We start from the raw sequence: 15,848 nt of genomic DNA, 5'->3' as shown, positions 1-15,848 counted from the left end.
ATATCTCACAGCTGCTCTGCTTCCTCCTGTTGGAGGCTTTTTGGATGGGGGTGAGACTGTGAAGTTCTGTGCCCAGCTCTAAAGAGTTTTTGAAAAGCTGCCATGTGACTCTTAAGAAGATTTTCGTATACAACCTGACTACCCAAAGCCAACTTTACAAAGCAACAAACAGGCATTCACAGTCAACACCAAGAAAAGCCTTCTCCTGCTCAGCCCCTGCCTTGCCACACAGAACTCTCATTCAAAACAATAATGTCAAGTCCAGGCTCAGATTTCAAATAAAAGACTGATTTTTAAAAATAAAAGCAATGACATTTCAGAGGCCTGGTTTTCCAGTATTTTCATTTGGAGTAATAAGTTCTGAGTGAGTATATTTATCAGTAGGATGGACCAAAACCAAAATGAACAAATATAGGAAAAAAACTTTTCTTTCTAATACTCGCCCACCTGGGAGCTAAGAACTGCAGCTCTACTGGTTCTCATTTCTGAATCACTACCAGGCCATCGAGTTCCCTCTTCCCTGGTCTTGAGAGGCTGGGTTTCTGGTCTCCAACCTGAGTCATTGTCCTAACATAAGACATCATTCAGGAGGGAGCATCTCACTGAATGATCAGGTCTCCAACCCAAAACTTCCGGTTTTTGTAGAAGGTTTAAGGATAATTGTAAACTTGAACTACAGCCGATTCTAGGTCACACACAATTCAACTACTCTATTGGTAACTATTAATTATTGTCATCCCTTTTTACACATGCAGAAACTGAGACCCAAACAGATTAAGTAAATTGCCCCCAATCAGTACCACCATACTGTCGCTAATGCTAATCCACACACTGTCAGTTTGCCTGGAGCCATCTACAGTGCTCTCTCTTGCCTTCAAGAGTGGGGTTAGGAGGAGAAAGAAGAGTTAAAACTGACAAACAGCATTAAAGACTTAAATATATTTCATTCTCAAATATTCTATCCTTTTTTATAACTGTCCTCACTCAGGCTCAAGTCTCTGAAGTCAGCTCTGAAAAGTGTATTAATTTAACTAACAAAGACTCACTCAGGTGCCTCTTACAGATGTAGTAACTACTGAACTGACTGGCGGAGAGTAGGTTTGAAAGTAGAGAAAAGAACTCCAAGATGCTGCCCATGCCCTAGGAAGATCATAACCCAGTACATGAAGCCTTTCAAACCTCTTCCAAACCTGTTACTTCCCAATGCACTTCTTTCCTGCCTATATTAAATTAGGGAATCATCTATCTATAGTCTTCCTATAGTCTCAATCTTAGAAATTTGAATTTTAATCATTCATGTGAATTCTGCACTGCCTCTAAAATATATCCTAAGGATGTCCTTGAGCTCTCACAGTAAAATAGTTATGTGCAAAGTAGTTCTTCCTCCAAATCACCACTTCCTTTCCAACTTCAGCCTTCTAGAAAGACAGTAATTAAAATCACCTGCCTTTAATGACTATGCCATCAGGTCTCCATTGGTTTCCTTTTTCTGCACAGCACCCAGTCATGGGTGTTGATTGCCAAGGTCTGGAATTTTAACTCCCATGTCATCTTGCTTGTTTTGCTTTTTTTACTTTGATTCTTTTTTTTTTTTCTAATAACCCTCTCACTTGCTCCTTTATAAAATGACCAGGCAGAACTAGGAACCCTTATCTACAAAGACCCCCACAGTACAATCATGATTACTCTTTTATTACAAGAGAAGGAAGACTGGCATGCTATTCCCTGTTTGATTAATTTCTGACATTTGGGTTCTAGGACATAGTTTTTGTTTTAACCAACACTTCCTTAGGGAACATAAGGTGCTAAAATTAAAACACAAAAACAAAAAATGCCTCTGCCCTGAGGAAAGGAAAAAGATTTCCTTTTCTTGATTTACTTTCCGAAACTAACCCAAAGCTGAATTGATTATCTATTTCCGTCTAGAATCACTGGAGTATTGTGCAGTTTTTCTTCAGTTTGATATGTTGTCATGACCCCTATTAGTACATAGACTACCCAGTTTTGAGGGCAACAAGTAACATGAGGCTATTTCTTCTTAGAGTATCCACTCCTTGTTTGTTTGTTATAAAGCTCTACTGATTCACAGAATGACTTTTTAAGAAAACCAATGCTCACAAATTTATATATAAATTGAATGCTAAGAGTGAAGTCACAGAATAAAGTAAGAAATACATAATAGAATTACATTTACTTGGTATTATGTTCCTGGTGCAAATCTATTTTAAAGCCTAAGATTTTTTTTCTGGATTTTTTAGTTGGATTTTGAATTGCTATTTAGGTCATTACTAGAAGCGGGAGCAAGCCTAGTCTCCTTTCTTTCAATGGTTTCAATTATTTATGATTCATAGATTCAGAATGTTAGATCTACATGTGACACTGGAGGTAATTTTGTAAGCCCTTGGTATAAGAACAATGAGCTCCCAGCTGGAAATGCAGCCTTCTTGCAACAAATACACGTGGGGGGGGACACATGGGGGTACAGAAGAGGGAAAGTGGACTCCCACTAGGCAGCCAGATCTGTCCATCAATGCTGGAGTTCAAAAAAACCACTGGCAGGTCATACCTCCATCTTACAGAGGTCGAGAAAAGCAAAGGGACTTCCCCAGGGTCACAGAGCCGACTTAAGCAGTAGAAGTAGCACTCACTGGGCCATTTCCTAGAATGGTCCTTTTACCCAGGAAAAGACACATACAACCAGGAATGTCCTTTATTTTTTTTTTTTAAGATTTTATGTATTTATTCATGAAGGACACACACACAGAGGCAGAGACACAGGCAGAGGGAGAAGCAGGCTCCATGCAGGGAGCCCGACGTGGGACTCAATCCCAGGTCTCCAGGATCACACCCTGGGCTGAAGGTGGTACTAAACCACCGAGCCACCTGGGCTGCCCAAGAATGTCCTTTCAAATGCACATAGTGGGACACCTGGGTGGCTCAGTGTGTGCCATGGGCTCAGGTCACAAATCCGGGGTCTTCTGATGGAGTCCCATATCAGGCTCTCCACAGGGAGCCTGCTTCTCCCTCTGCTTATGTCTCTGCCTCTCTCTCTGTCTCTCATGAATAAATAAAATCTTAAAAAAAATAAAAGAAATAAAATGCACATAGTTAACTGTGAGCTACTTTCTCAATTTGCTTATATACTGACCTGAAAACTTATCCATCCTTCTAAAATATATTAATTTATTTTACTATGTGAACAGTTTATAATGAGTCTTTGATGCTGCTGGGCCTGCCCACTCCTCACTCCCCACCCAGCACCTTCATCACAGGTGAAAGGAACCTGCTTAACCCAGACCTTAATTTGTGATTCCATTGTGATCTTTTCACTTTAAACTTGTGCCACTTCTATGCTCTATTCTCTCAGCCTTTTTGATTCTTGCCCTACTCTTTAACTACATACTGTACTGGTAAAGACTACAGATTTGGGAGCCCCACTTCCTGGATTTGTTTTTTCTTTTTTTTTAATTCCTGGATTTGAATCCTAGCTCTACTACTATCTAATAATTTAATCTTGGGTAATGTACTTAATCTCTCTCTGCTTTGACTTCCTAATCTATGAAATGGGTCAAATAATAGTACTTACCTGATAAAGTTGTTGTATTTAAAAAGTTAATGTATGAGAAGCATTTAGGACAATGCCTGGCACAAAGAATACTGAGACAGAAAATTATAATTACTGGCTTTGCTGGAAGTATCTTCTCACCTAAGAGCCTGCAGATAATAACAACACTTACATGACCAGGTACTGTGCTGAATGGTGTACACACATTATTCTAATTAATCATAATAACTCTTTTTGTGACACTACTATTATCCTCTCCTCTCCCACCTCTCATTTGTTTTGAGATAAGAAAACTAACATCTGAGAGCTTGAATAATGTGCCCATGGTCACCCAGGTAGTAAAAGAAGCAGAGTCAGGACTTGAACCAAGATCTGTCTTGGTATCTTTCCAAAATCTCTGAGAAAAGGACCTTAGAGTTCTTTTAAAGTTCTTTCATTTAAATGGGTTGACTTACCTCCCACACAGGTCAGAAAGACTGGGATCTCCAGAGGGAAGGAAAGGGTCTCTCTTTGAAAATGTTTGGCATAGGATGAGGATACCATCAATGTCAGGCCCACCTACCCCCTACCTTCCACTATGCCATATAGTACTCACATGGACTGTACTGCCAGAGGCCACACACAACCCACTGTTTATTGAGTACAATATTAGGGAATACTGTTCTGATTCAAGCCAAAGCAGTACTGTTTACAATTTCAATATCAGTAGTTCTTGGAGTTGTTTATTTCTACCCAGCTTCAGGGTATAAGGAAGCCTTATACCCAGTTTAGAAAAAAAAATTATGGTTTTCCTCTCTTCCATCAGAGCCTATATACAGCCAGTATCTTGCCACTCCTGTCCCAAACTGGCCTATTCTCAGTTGTCAACTTTTCTTCCTTTAGTCTTTATGTATCTCCCCTGGGGATAAAGGGCCAGGAGAGGGAAGAGAAGGAAAATCCTTGAGTTTGCCAAAGGAACACTATGCACTGCCTTGTCCCTGCTCCTGTAACACCTGCCCACTCCTATATCCTCTAGAGTTATGTACCTTCTTTACTCTGCATCCCAGAGCCTTCACTAAGAACCTCCCAGGGCAGCCTCTGGGTGCTCCCATGAAATGCAAGTGAATCAACTACATGACCTGTTTTTCCCAAAGACCCACCCATAGCACCCATGTTGGGCTTGGATTATTGGGCTAAATCTAGCAAAGGGAAGAGCATGTGAAGAATTTTTACTCTATTCCTTCTCCCCACACCCACCATCCTATTTAGCTGTCAAACTCTAAAAAAAATGTCAGAGAAGGGGCACCTGAGTGACTCAGTGGTTGAGTGTCTGCCTTTGGCTCAGGTCGTGGTCCAAGGGTCCTGGGATCAAGTCCCAAATCAGGTTCCCCACAGGGAGCCTGCTTCTCCCTCTGCCTATGTCTCTGCCTCTCTCTGTGTCTCTCACAAATAAATAAATAAAATCTTTTAAAAAAGGTCAGAGAAGCTGAAGCTGAATGTTTGTTATATAAGGAATGGTTGGAAAACAGTTTGAAGAAAGATAAGGAGGGCTCTAGAGGAGGTCAAGGGAGACAGAAATCCTGGTGAGCAGCAATGGGATTGACACAGGAAAGATAAGCAGGCAGGTATGTTTCTAGGACCAATGGAAGAAAAGAAAGGGGGAGATTGGCAAGTTGGCTTCAGATATAAGCCTTAACCAAGAGTCCCTTAGTACCATTCCAGCCTCTCTGGATCGATCCTAAATTTTCCTAACATACTCAGTTCCTTCCCTGCTGGGCACCTTGCCTCAGTTCCTGAAGCCACCTCCAGCTACCACTGCTTGGCACAAAGGGTAGGTGAGAGGAGAGCACATGCCAGAAAAGGGGATATGTTCTTTACATCTCTAGTTGTACTCCGTAAGTTTTTCCTTTAGAAACAAGTTCATACATGTTGTTTGATCTCTGTAGAGCTTTTAGTATGCTTCAGTTGCTATACGACCGTTAGGGTTGTTCTGGGTCTCTAACCCATATATGATGTGCAGTGGATATTGCTGGTACCCTGCCCATATCCCCTTCTTGGCCTGGTACCTGCATCCCTAGCTGCTCAGTGCTGGCTGTAAACTGCAGCCGCCCTCCTCTCAGAGATTATCTTTGCCACTGGGGGAACAGAAAGTGCCTTGCCTTGGGGGTTACCACCAATCCTGTGCCAATGAGTGAATGATAATGGGGATGCGAAAGGCCAGCCTCCTTGACCAACTGTGATGCAATTCCTGCTTTAGAATTCCCCACAGAATCAGGCTGGAGCTGGTCTCCCACTGAGAACCATGTCCTTACTTAGCTTTATTCCCCACTGAACTATGCAACCTCCCCTCCCCTTCTTCTGAGGCATGCTCCCAATGTCACTTATACCAGAATCCCTGTCTCAGACTACTTCCAGGGAACTCTACCTCAGACACATGTTCATTCCATATATTTATTAGAGGTCCTTTATTGTCACCAGAGTAATACATCTCTAGAGAAACCAAAAATGAAACAAGAATCAACTTAACAGGACCTTACAGCAAATTTGGACATACAACCCAACTTGATTTATAATATTCCTAGGCCTATACTTAATATCTGCTCTCTTGCAGATACTAACAGACTTCATTCTATCAAATCCAAAATGAAGACTTATTTATTCATACATATATTCATATTCATTTTTCTTACCACAGAACATGACTTAATATACTTATTTTTAAAATTAGCTATGTAGCATTTATCATTAACCAATTCATGTGCTATAACTCTTAAAAATGGATGGATGATTCTAAATAATTTTATAATAATTATTCTTGCTATGATCATATAAATCTTAGATTTTTAATCACTCTTTGAGTTTTTTTTTCCCTCCCAGGAACTATAAATTCTGCTATTGTGGATGATTTGGTCCCTGATAAGCATGTTCTGGTTAATCTAGCAGTGTTATAAAACAGATCAAATTTCTAGCTTCCAATTAATAAACATATAATTAAATACATGAAGGCAAAGCAAAAGATAATTTAATCTTTCTGCTATGATTCAGAAGTCACTTCAGGGTCATCACTATAAGCTTCAATTATAGTATTTCAGAAGTATAGGGAGATTGGTGGACAGCATTCAGGTTGGAAGAATGCCAGGCAGACCAGATTTTATTTCATGTATTTACAAAAATGCAACTTCATAACACCAGGTACCACATTCACTGTTTTTCCCCAATACACTGATCCTAATATAGCCTCTTGTGGAGAGTCCCCTATAATTAATCTCAGCTGATTAAATCCATTTTTCTAGTCTATAATAAAAAAAAATCAAGACTCTTCATTTTCATGGGATTATCGTCTGAGAAAACTTCTACCTAAATAGGACTTTTAAATCCCGTTTCTGAATATATTTGCATGTAGTCCTTTTGGTAGAGCCTGTTGTAGTTCCCATTTATAATTAATGCTTATTTTCATTACATACTGTACTTCATTGTTTAACAAAATAGACTGATCATCACCCTCCTACCCCATCAAACTATTGGAGGGTCTTTTAAGGGGTTGTTTATGACTTGGCAACTAAACTTCTTTTTTTTTTTTAAGAAGAAACTATCATGACACTAAAAATTGCTACAGATCTGAGAACTGTTTGTTTCTAAAAAGCCCTTTTATGATGATCAAACAAATCACAAGATTTATAGATCTTTATCTTATTTCAGTATGCATACAAGGTATTCATTAGGAATGGGAAAGAATACCATATTTACTTGCTTTCCACACACATCTACTGAAGAGAGAACTTTTTTCCTTTTCATTCCAAATATTAGTAACAGTGATTAGAAGGCTTGGTAAGATAGGCTGAATAACTCTAAGTGTCCCCATCCATACAAATTTTAGAATATGACTTCAGGCTTCTGGGTAGTCTTTAGGTCACAAGATTGTGACTGTGACTCCAGCTATCACAACTATATTCCAGGGAACAACAGGGCTTATAGGTCAGTCCTGCTAGTACCCCACCACCAGATGCACAAGTTAGGAGTCCCAGACAACACCGCCCATCCACCTACCATGGCCTATACTAAGTAATTCCTATCTGCAAGGAAGGTTGTGAAATGAAATTTTTCATTGGGCACAAAATCAGATTTCTGTTACTAAAAGAGGTTCTGAAGAAAGGAAATGGGATAGGCAACTACCATTATCTGCTTTTCTTTTTTAGCATATGTTTTCTTAGATGAACTATGAGCTCATAAAAAACTGAGATTATGTCATATTAATTTCTGTAATCTCAGATCCTAGCACAATAACATAGTTTATTGTTTTTTAAAAATGTTTATTAATTAAAGACAAGATCAAAGACAAGTATAACAGATGACAAATGGGCATTAATTTATTCCATTTATTGACATTCATTCGTTTTATTGTTATTTCAACTAATATTAATTGAGTTCCCAGTCTGATCCAAGCTCTGTATCAGGTATGGGGTATACAGTGTAAGTACAATATTTATGTTGGCCTTATAAAGCAGGTGGAGGGAAGGTTAGGGAAGGATAGGGATTGGCTCTAAACGTATATAAGCAATTTCAAGGTAACATGGTAAGAGAATGAGAAGTGATCCTGAGCTATCATTTAAGGGTAATGAAGCTGTAAGTAGTGTGGGTGATGCACAGAATGGGAAAGAAGTAGAGAAAAAGAAGGTAAGATAGGAGGGCTAGGTAATAAAGAAACTTAAAACTTATAGTCATAAATTCATAATTTATTCCTGCCAGCACACATACCTGTTTGTTGTGAGAAAATGTTTGTTTCTCCCTCAGACTTCCTCATAAAAGGATTTCCCAACACTTTGTCTTTGATGGATCTGACCCACTGATAAGCTTCTTGGCTAGCCTAAACTGTAGTCATAACTGTGTTCCATGGACCTTATCCAAGCATGAAGCAACCATCTTCCCAGCATCCCATCTTACAGGATGATGTTCCCTGGTGGACCAATTTGGGAAATGTTGGTCCAGACACATATTTCTCAAACTTGGCAATATGACTCCACTGGACACCATAAAAAAAGAATTGCGGGGGATTTCCAGAGAAAGGGACTGATCTCCCAGAAACTGCGGATGTGAACCTGGTTTTCTTAGTGTGTTAATGGCTTGGGTTTCAGTTACATGAGTCACCAGGGGGATATAGGTTTCGCTGGACTAATGGTGCACCATTTCAGCATCTTACTGTCAAGTAAGTTATCTCTATGATGATTTGACTAGTAATTAAAACACTGTCTTCTCTCCCCACAAGTAATGCAATTCAGTTTATAACATAGATAGCTAGAAATGTATCTACATCAGTTCCTATTTTCTTTGCCTACCTTAGAGAAAAAGATAGCCCTAACCATGAAGCAGAGATCACAGGAAGAGAGAGACATTTGAAGATGGTATGCTATTGGCCTTAAAGAAGGAGGAAGAGGCTACAAGCCAGGGAAAGCAGGTAGCATAGAAGCTAGTAAAAGCAAAGAAATGGATTCTCCCCTACAGACTCCAGATGGGACACAGCCCACACCTTGATTTTAGAATTTCTGACTTCCAGAATTGTAAGATAACACATTCTTGGTTTTAGCCACCGAGTTTGTGGTAACTTTTTTATAGTTAGCAATGGGAAAGTTTTAACACATAGTAATATATCTCTAGATGCTGTTCTCCCCCACCCCCTCATTCCCACAGCTCTCCACACAAGTCTCTCTCTTGGGATTCTCTTCTTTTCTGAAACTGCCCTCTCAAGCTTTTCCTGAAAATCTAATCTGACTATGTCACAAGGCTTGAAGTGCATGAATACTCACTGATTCTAGTTAGGTTACTTTCTGGGAATATAATTAGAAACCAGAAATAAGGGTTGTTTACAAGTCCTGTCAAGGACATTTGGTGTGATCTCAGGAAGGCTTAACAGAGATGTGATTATAGCTAAGAAAGCTTCAAACAAATTGCACTACACACTGAAGAAAGAATGCATTAACCATGTGGGGTTGAGGTAGAGAAGAGATTTTTCTGAGTTTATTCAGGACTGGACAGAGGTAAATTCACCGACTTTGGCAGCCATCAGTAAGACACACTCTGGTTTGGAGGTGAGGGTACTTCACCCAGTACCTGGATCCCAGCAAGTGCTTATCCTAAAGAGTGGTCATGGTTATACCACCATAGTAAGTTTCATCCTGATTTAAATGCTAGTCACATGAAAGCTGGTTGTCATGAGTCAATCCACTCTGTCCACCTCTGGATGGATGATAAAATTGAGGTCAAGACCTTGCTGGTGACCAACAGAAACTATATTAAGTAAGGTTCTTCTACTGCCCCTGCCCCCTCAGAAAGTTAAAGGATATGTCCTTTGGTAAGATCCTGAATCCCAGTTTAACAAGAGCCACACTCCTGCCAGCTATCACTCACCTCTGTTTCAAGACCTCCACAAAAGAGGGATGATTATCAACAAAAGCAGCAGCATCAACAAAAAAGGGAGGAGAGTCCTAAGTAGGAAGGGGAGGTCAAAATTGGCAAATGCCACAAAGGGCACGACAAAATGGGGATTAAATTTTTCCATTAGATTTGGCAATTAGGCGGGGTGACTGATGTTGTTCAGCGGAGTGAAAGGTTGACAGGGGAATGAGAGCTTAGGAAATGTTAACGTTAAGGCTGGAAATGTCCTCTGAGCAGAGGATCCATGCTCTACAGAATCACCTTAACTAAAACTCCCTCAGGTTTTGCATTTGAATCATTAGAGAACTCTTCTTGCCCTCGAATCCTCCAAAAACGTTGATCAGCCAAATTCGAGTCTTACTGTATCCTTCTCTCTCCTCAGTTCACCTCCAACTTAAAGGAACTAATGAGCTGTGCCATAACTAAAGGTCAAAACACAAGAGGAAGAAACAAAAAGGCCTACAAACACAAACCCAAAACAAAACAAATCAGGCCCTCAGTAAGATGAGCTGTAACAAGTTGTACTTCAAATTTAATACCCTTGTTTTGATCTAAAAAATAAAAAAATAAAAAAAAAAGAAGAAGAAGACTGTCTGGAGAATTAAAAGGGGCATTTTATAATTGGAAGGCTTCCCCGTATCTCATCCATTATCTTCACTCCATCTCCCTCCAAATTAATAGCTGTTGCTGAGTTGTGAGCACGTGCGAGCACAAGCCTGGACCAAAGACTGAATTTTGTCCAGTGGCTGGAGTGACCGCGTGCTGTGAAAAGGAAGAAGAGGAGGAGGAAACGGTGGAATAGGGGGACCCACATACACATCTGCATTTCCTAATGAAATTCCTCATGAAAGCACTGGTTTTCCTCCTCCACTATTTGCTGTATTTAATGGGGGCGGGGGGGAGGGGGAGGCAGTTTTCTGAATCCGAGCCCAGCTCTTTCTAAACTCGGGTTACTCACGTCTGATTCATTCGCTGTGTTTCTCGTCTCCTGCCTCTGTCACTGCCTGCTGCTGAGGAGGGGGCCGCTGAATCACTGCCACTCCAGATGAAAAGCAATGCAAAACCCGGTTCTTGGGGGGATGGAAAGGCTTTTTTTTTTTTTTCTCTCTCTCTCTCTCTCTCTCTTTCTTTTTCCTTTTCTTTATTAAGCGTCTGCAGAAAAAGCCTCCTACTCTCCGGGATGACCGCAGAGGGCAGTTCTACGAGTCTCACCCCGGGCTGTGGAAGATTTTGCTCCTGTGAGTCAGTAGGCGCCGGTCGCCTCAGCACTTCTGGTCCACAGGCCTCGGCGGCCCGGGCCGTGGCGCGCGCCGAGCGGCGGAGGGGCCGCGTGCCAGGGGGCGCCGGCCGGGGGGAGCTCGGCCGCGCCGCGCCGCGTCCCCCCCGCCGCTTTCAAAGCTCCCACAATGCAGCGCTGGCGTCCCAGTTCCGTTACAATGTCTCTCGGGGCGCCGGCGAACCGGCGAGGCGCGGGCGGAGAAGCCGCGGAGCCGCGGCTGTAACCCGAGCGCCCGGCCGAGGGGGGCGCCCCCGCGCCGCTCCTCTCGCGCGCTCTGCCCGCGGCCCGGCGAAGGGGCGGAGCCGCCCGGCCGCCCAGCCCGGCCCGGCCCCCAGCCCGGCCCCCAGCCCAGAGGCACCGGCCGCGGGAACGAGCCGGCCGCCGACTCCGCCGTCCGGCGCAGCGCCCGCCGCCCCGCTCCTCGCCGAGCCTCGCCTGACGGGCCGCGGCGGCGGCGGCGGCGGCCCCCGCGGGCGGCGCAGCCGCTGCCCGCGCGCTAGCACTCGGCGGCAGCCACACCGCGGGCGTCCGCGCTCACCTAGCGCCGGCCGGGAGGTGCGCGAGGAGGGCGCGCCGGCAGCCGGGGCCTCCCGCCAGCGCGGGGCGCGCGGCCGGCCGAGCGCGGCGGAGGGAGGCGCGGCCGGGACGGGCGCTGGGCGGCCGCCGAGCCTCGGCCGCCGCCGCGTCCCCAGCGCCCCGGCCGGGCGGCCCCGCCGGGCGGCCTGCGGGGGCGGCGCAGTTGCGAAACTGAGTAAGTATTAACTTTACTGGGCCGCCGCGGTTTCTGGGCAGCGTCCGGGACCCGTCCCTGCACCTCCCGGAGCCTCGGGGCTCCCGGCTCCCCGCCCCGTCAGCCTTCGGTCTCCACCTCGGGTCTCCCCGCGGGCCCGCAGGTCCGCCCGCTTCACCTTCTCCCCGGCGTCGTGTCGGCCTTTGCGCGTCCTCCCCGCCGCACACGCGCCTCGGAGCGAGAAGTACAGGCTCGCGCCCTGCGGCTCCGTTTCCTCCCAGTGTCCTTGGCAGGCGAGTTTGGAGGCCACTTTTGTTGGCCCGGGGAATGTATAGCATTTAGTATATATATATATATATTTTTTTTTAATTTATATATATATATATATATTTATGTATTCCTCCCCCCTCCGCCCCCCCCCATGGAAATCGGGTGCTCGCTTGGCGGCCGGCCGTTTGGTGAACGCTTCAGCTCACTTTCCTCTCCGCAAACACGTTTTTTGGCATTTTAGGTCTTCAAATTTTGCTTGAACGCTTCACCATCCTCGGTCCCTGTGCTCCCCCTTGCCGCCGACCGGTCAGGGGAGGGGGCGTCCGCAAGAGTCTGCAACATTCCGTGTCGCAGCCTAGAAACTTTGCGAGGGTGCATCGCAGAAAGCTTACTAGGGCTTCAAGCCGAAGGAACGTGAGCCTGGAATGTGGGTCCTTGTGCGGCACCGGAGCGTCCAAGCCGAGTACCTGGGTTCGTAGTCGAGTGTTGCGTTGTTATTTTAGCATCACAGAGCCGCCTGGTGTTGCGAACCCACTACTTTTTTTCAAGCATCGAATGGCATCTTGTGCAGTGCAAGCGTTGAATGTAATTACGGGTCAGTGTTGCCCGTGATCTTTAGGGATTTAGAAGGGGAGATAGATGCCGGGCACATAGCTGTGTTATAGACCCATCAGGTTAGCTGTGTCAGTACATCAAAGCCTTAAAAAAAAAAAAAAAAAAAAAAAAAAAAAATTCTTCCATCCTGGTAACAGCGAGGAGGAACATTTACGGATTTTCCAGTGTGATGTGGCTCAGCAGTTTCTCATTAGATCTGTCGTGTCACCAGAAAGGACCTTTAAATGTGACCAGATTTCTGCTTTGCTGCCGATTGGATTAACCATTCATTATGGTAGAAGGCCTCAGGTAGTTGTTTTTTGTTGTTTTTGTTTTTGTTTTTGTTTTTTTAGAGTCTTTCATCTTTTAGTTGCCAGGAGTTGGCCATCCTGTTATGAAGGAATAAAAAATGGGAAGCTTTCTAAATGGATTTTCAGCATCCTGTCTTTTGCCTGGGTGAGGCAGGAATGAATGCCAGCTAGACCTCTGCAGGGAGGAGTGCCAGGTGGATGCAAGAATCAGGACGAAGGACGCAGTAGTACTATCATTTTGGAGGGTGGTTTGTGTGTTTATCCTTTAGTGGACATATTAATGCTACTTTTTATTTATCTCCATGGCAGACTGTCCCCAAACCATGAAAATTACATATGACCATACCCCACCTTAAGAAGACTAAATGTAATCTGATTATTCTGTTGCAGGATCAGACCCTACCAAAATATAATTTGTAATGTAGGTGATAAAACCTTTCCAAAATCTCCCCTTTCCTCATTTTCTCCCCTTTCAAGAGTCTCAAGCTGGAACTTTCAATAATAGACACAATTGTTAGTAATGCATTAAGTTCTTTCTAGGTTCATTAATCAAGCCTAATTTCTGGGCTTCAGTAGCTGAGGGAGACATCAGCCCAGAGAGGGAGAAAATCATGAGACTCTGCAGATAGGAAAGGCATTTCAGTTTGCTAAAGTGTCATCATGCTGCAGGGAAAAGCTTTTAAAAAGAAGAGAGAATGTTTAGGTTGCTTTTAGTGTGCATATTTACTGAATTTGGTATTTTGCTGAGATATTTGAGAATTGCATATATTAAATTCTACACAGTTGTGGTATCATTTCTTTTTGCCTAACATTCTGTTCTTTGAAGGTTTTGATTTTTTAATGGGAATCTCAGCACTTGGCCCTTGCAGTCTTCTGTACTGGGTAGCTTGCATTAATTTTTGACTTGAATGCCTTAGCCATTTTTGAGAAACAGTTTTTCAGAATTTCTTGCTCAATTGATCTCTCTTATGTTGATGTGTCTATGGCTTGAGAGTAGAAACAGTGTTTGCTGCTGGCTATTTGTTGCTCTTATGGTTCATTCCTGGCATAGTGACTTTGCTCCTTTATTGTAAAACCTTAAGGTCCTAGATACCTTCCTGGTGTTCGAAACATTGCTGATACAAGTGGAGTGGGGATAGGAATGGGATAGGAAAACATTATGCATCATAAATCTGAGAATTTGGATTTTAAAAAAATAATGTATCACCTGTTTGCTCTCCTTGGGTGCTAGCTTGCTCCAACTCTAAATAGATTGCAAAATGCAAAATGTAGATACAGTTTCCAAGACCTGTGTATAGTGGAAGGAATGCTTACTCCACAGTCAGCCAACCAGACTTGGGTGGCTAATGTGACTTTGTCACTTTGAACTGAGTGAAGTTCGGCATGCTACTTCAACATGATGATCTACAGTTTCTTTTTTGTCAGATGGGGATACTGCTGCTAAAGGGGATGCTGTGATACGTAGAATATCTAATATAGTGCCTGGTACATCATAGCCAATAAATGGCATCATCTCACACTCCTCCAGAACTGAGCTCTTGATTACCCAACCTCTCCAGTTTCTTCTCTGATTTTCATCTCATCTATCCAGCAGGTGGCTCAGGCCAGAAGGCTGGAGTTTATCCTTAATTCTCTTCTCTTCTGTCACCTCTTCCAAACCGCTCCCCTCCCCCAACCAGCTTGTCACAAAGTCCTGATCTACTTTTATGGAAAAATCTCTTTCAAATCTGTCTGATTTTCAGCCTCCACTATGCTTACATTCTGCTTGAAGCCTCTATTATCTTTTCCCGTTGCCTTCTGCACATACTCTGTACCACTTCTGGTCCCTTTTCCAACCAGCAACCTAAAAAGAAAAAAAAAAAAAAAGTCACTTGATGTTTAAAGTCTTCAAAGCTTTTGGGAAACACATTTATTTCTCCAGATAAAATATGAAATCTTCAATAAGGTCCTGCATGATTTGGCCACTGCCCATCATCTTCATTCTTTGCCAACCACATTGTCCAGTTCTCCAGCAGACTCAACTCAGGGCTCTAGCTCATGCTATTAGTTTATTTTAGGACAATGTCCTTGAGCTATTTGTCATCCTTGGGTAAAAATTCAAATATTCTCTTTATAAATGTCTTATCACCCTTATCATCATGTAATTTAGAATTCCTTTATTTTTCTCCCTCAAAGCTCAATCATCTTTCCTTCTTAATCTTAGTATAACATTAAACATCTTTCCTTCTTAATGTTTGTATATTATTTAACTACTTAATGTTTCTCTTTTGCCCTCCAGGGCAGAAATAATGCTTGGTTTATTCACTAGTCCATACTCCATGCCTGGTTCATTTAGTTAGGTGTTCAATAAGTGGTTCTTATTATAATGAGTAAGATAATAATATTGGTTTTGTATTTGTATCTTGATTGCCTTCTTTATCACTGTTCAATCTGCTTTTCATAACAGAAAAGCCAGACTGGTTCTCTCCTGTTTTTCTTCCTTTCTGGTGTGTTATGTATAACATGAAACAGCCTTTGCAGATAACAGGTAAAATTAATGCATTTGGGCTCTGTGGAAAATTCATAGTAATAAATTGAGACACCTTTTAATTAGTGTTACCCTTATGATTTTCTTTTGTAGATAATCCTTTTTCTGAGTACATCATTAAAGTAATTATGCTTTTTTTTCATCACAGGATTACTGAAAAAAAA

The 15,848-nt window shown here is 42.9% G+C and overlaps 1 protein-coding gene and 1 long non-coding RNA gene across 5 annotated transcripts in view; one reads left to right on the top strand and one right to left on the bottom strand.

Annotated features, from left to right (window-relative positions):
* LOC144297080 (uncharacterized) overlaps window positions 1-11,509 on the bottom strand; it is a 180,783-nt gene extending 169,274 nt beyond the window's left edge. The window contains exon 1 of one of the 2 annotated variants that reach the window (XR_013364140.1): window positions 10,932-11,509. This is a non-coding gene — a long non-coding RNA (uncharacterized LOC144297080). The remainder of the gene's footprint in view (window positions 1-10,931) is intronic. The other variant, XR_013364139.1, reaches the window with a different exon arrangement.
* A 447-nt stretch (window positions 11,510-11,956) lies between these two features.
* RASSF8 (Ras association domain family member 8) overlaps window positions 11,957-15,848 on the top strand; it is a 122,382-nt gene continuing 118,490 nt past the window's right edge. The window contains exon 1 of one of the 3 annotated variants that reach the window (XM_077870680.1): window positions 11,957-12,003. The gene's annotated coding sequence lies outside the window, so the exon portion shown is untranslated. Of the gene's footprint in view, window positions 12,004-12,704; window positions 12,724-15,848 lie in introns of those variants that run through there. The other 2 variants (XM_077870684.1, XM_077870681.1) reach the window with 2 other exon arrangements.

This window comes from Canis aureus, chromosome 25 (assembly GCF_053574225.1).
Source record: "Canis aureus isolate CA01 chromosome 25, VMU_Caureus_v.1.0, whole genome shotgun sequence".
NCBI classification, from domain to species: domain Eukaryota; kingdom Metazoa; phylum Chordata; class Mammalia; order Carnivora; family Canidae; genus Canis; species Canis aureus.
Note: the sequence above shows the minus strand (reverse complement) of the source record. Positions and strands in the feature narration are given on the sequence as shown.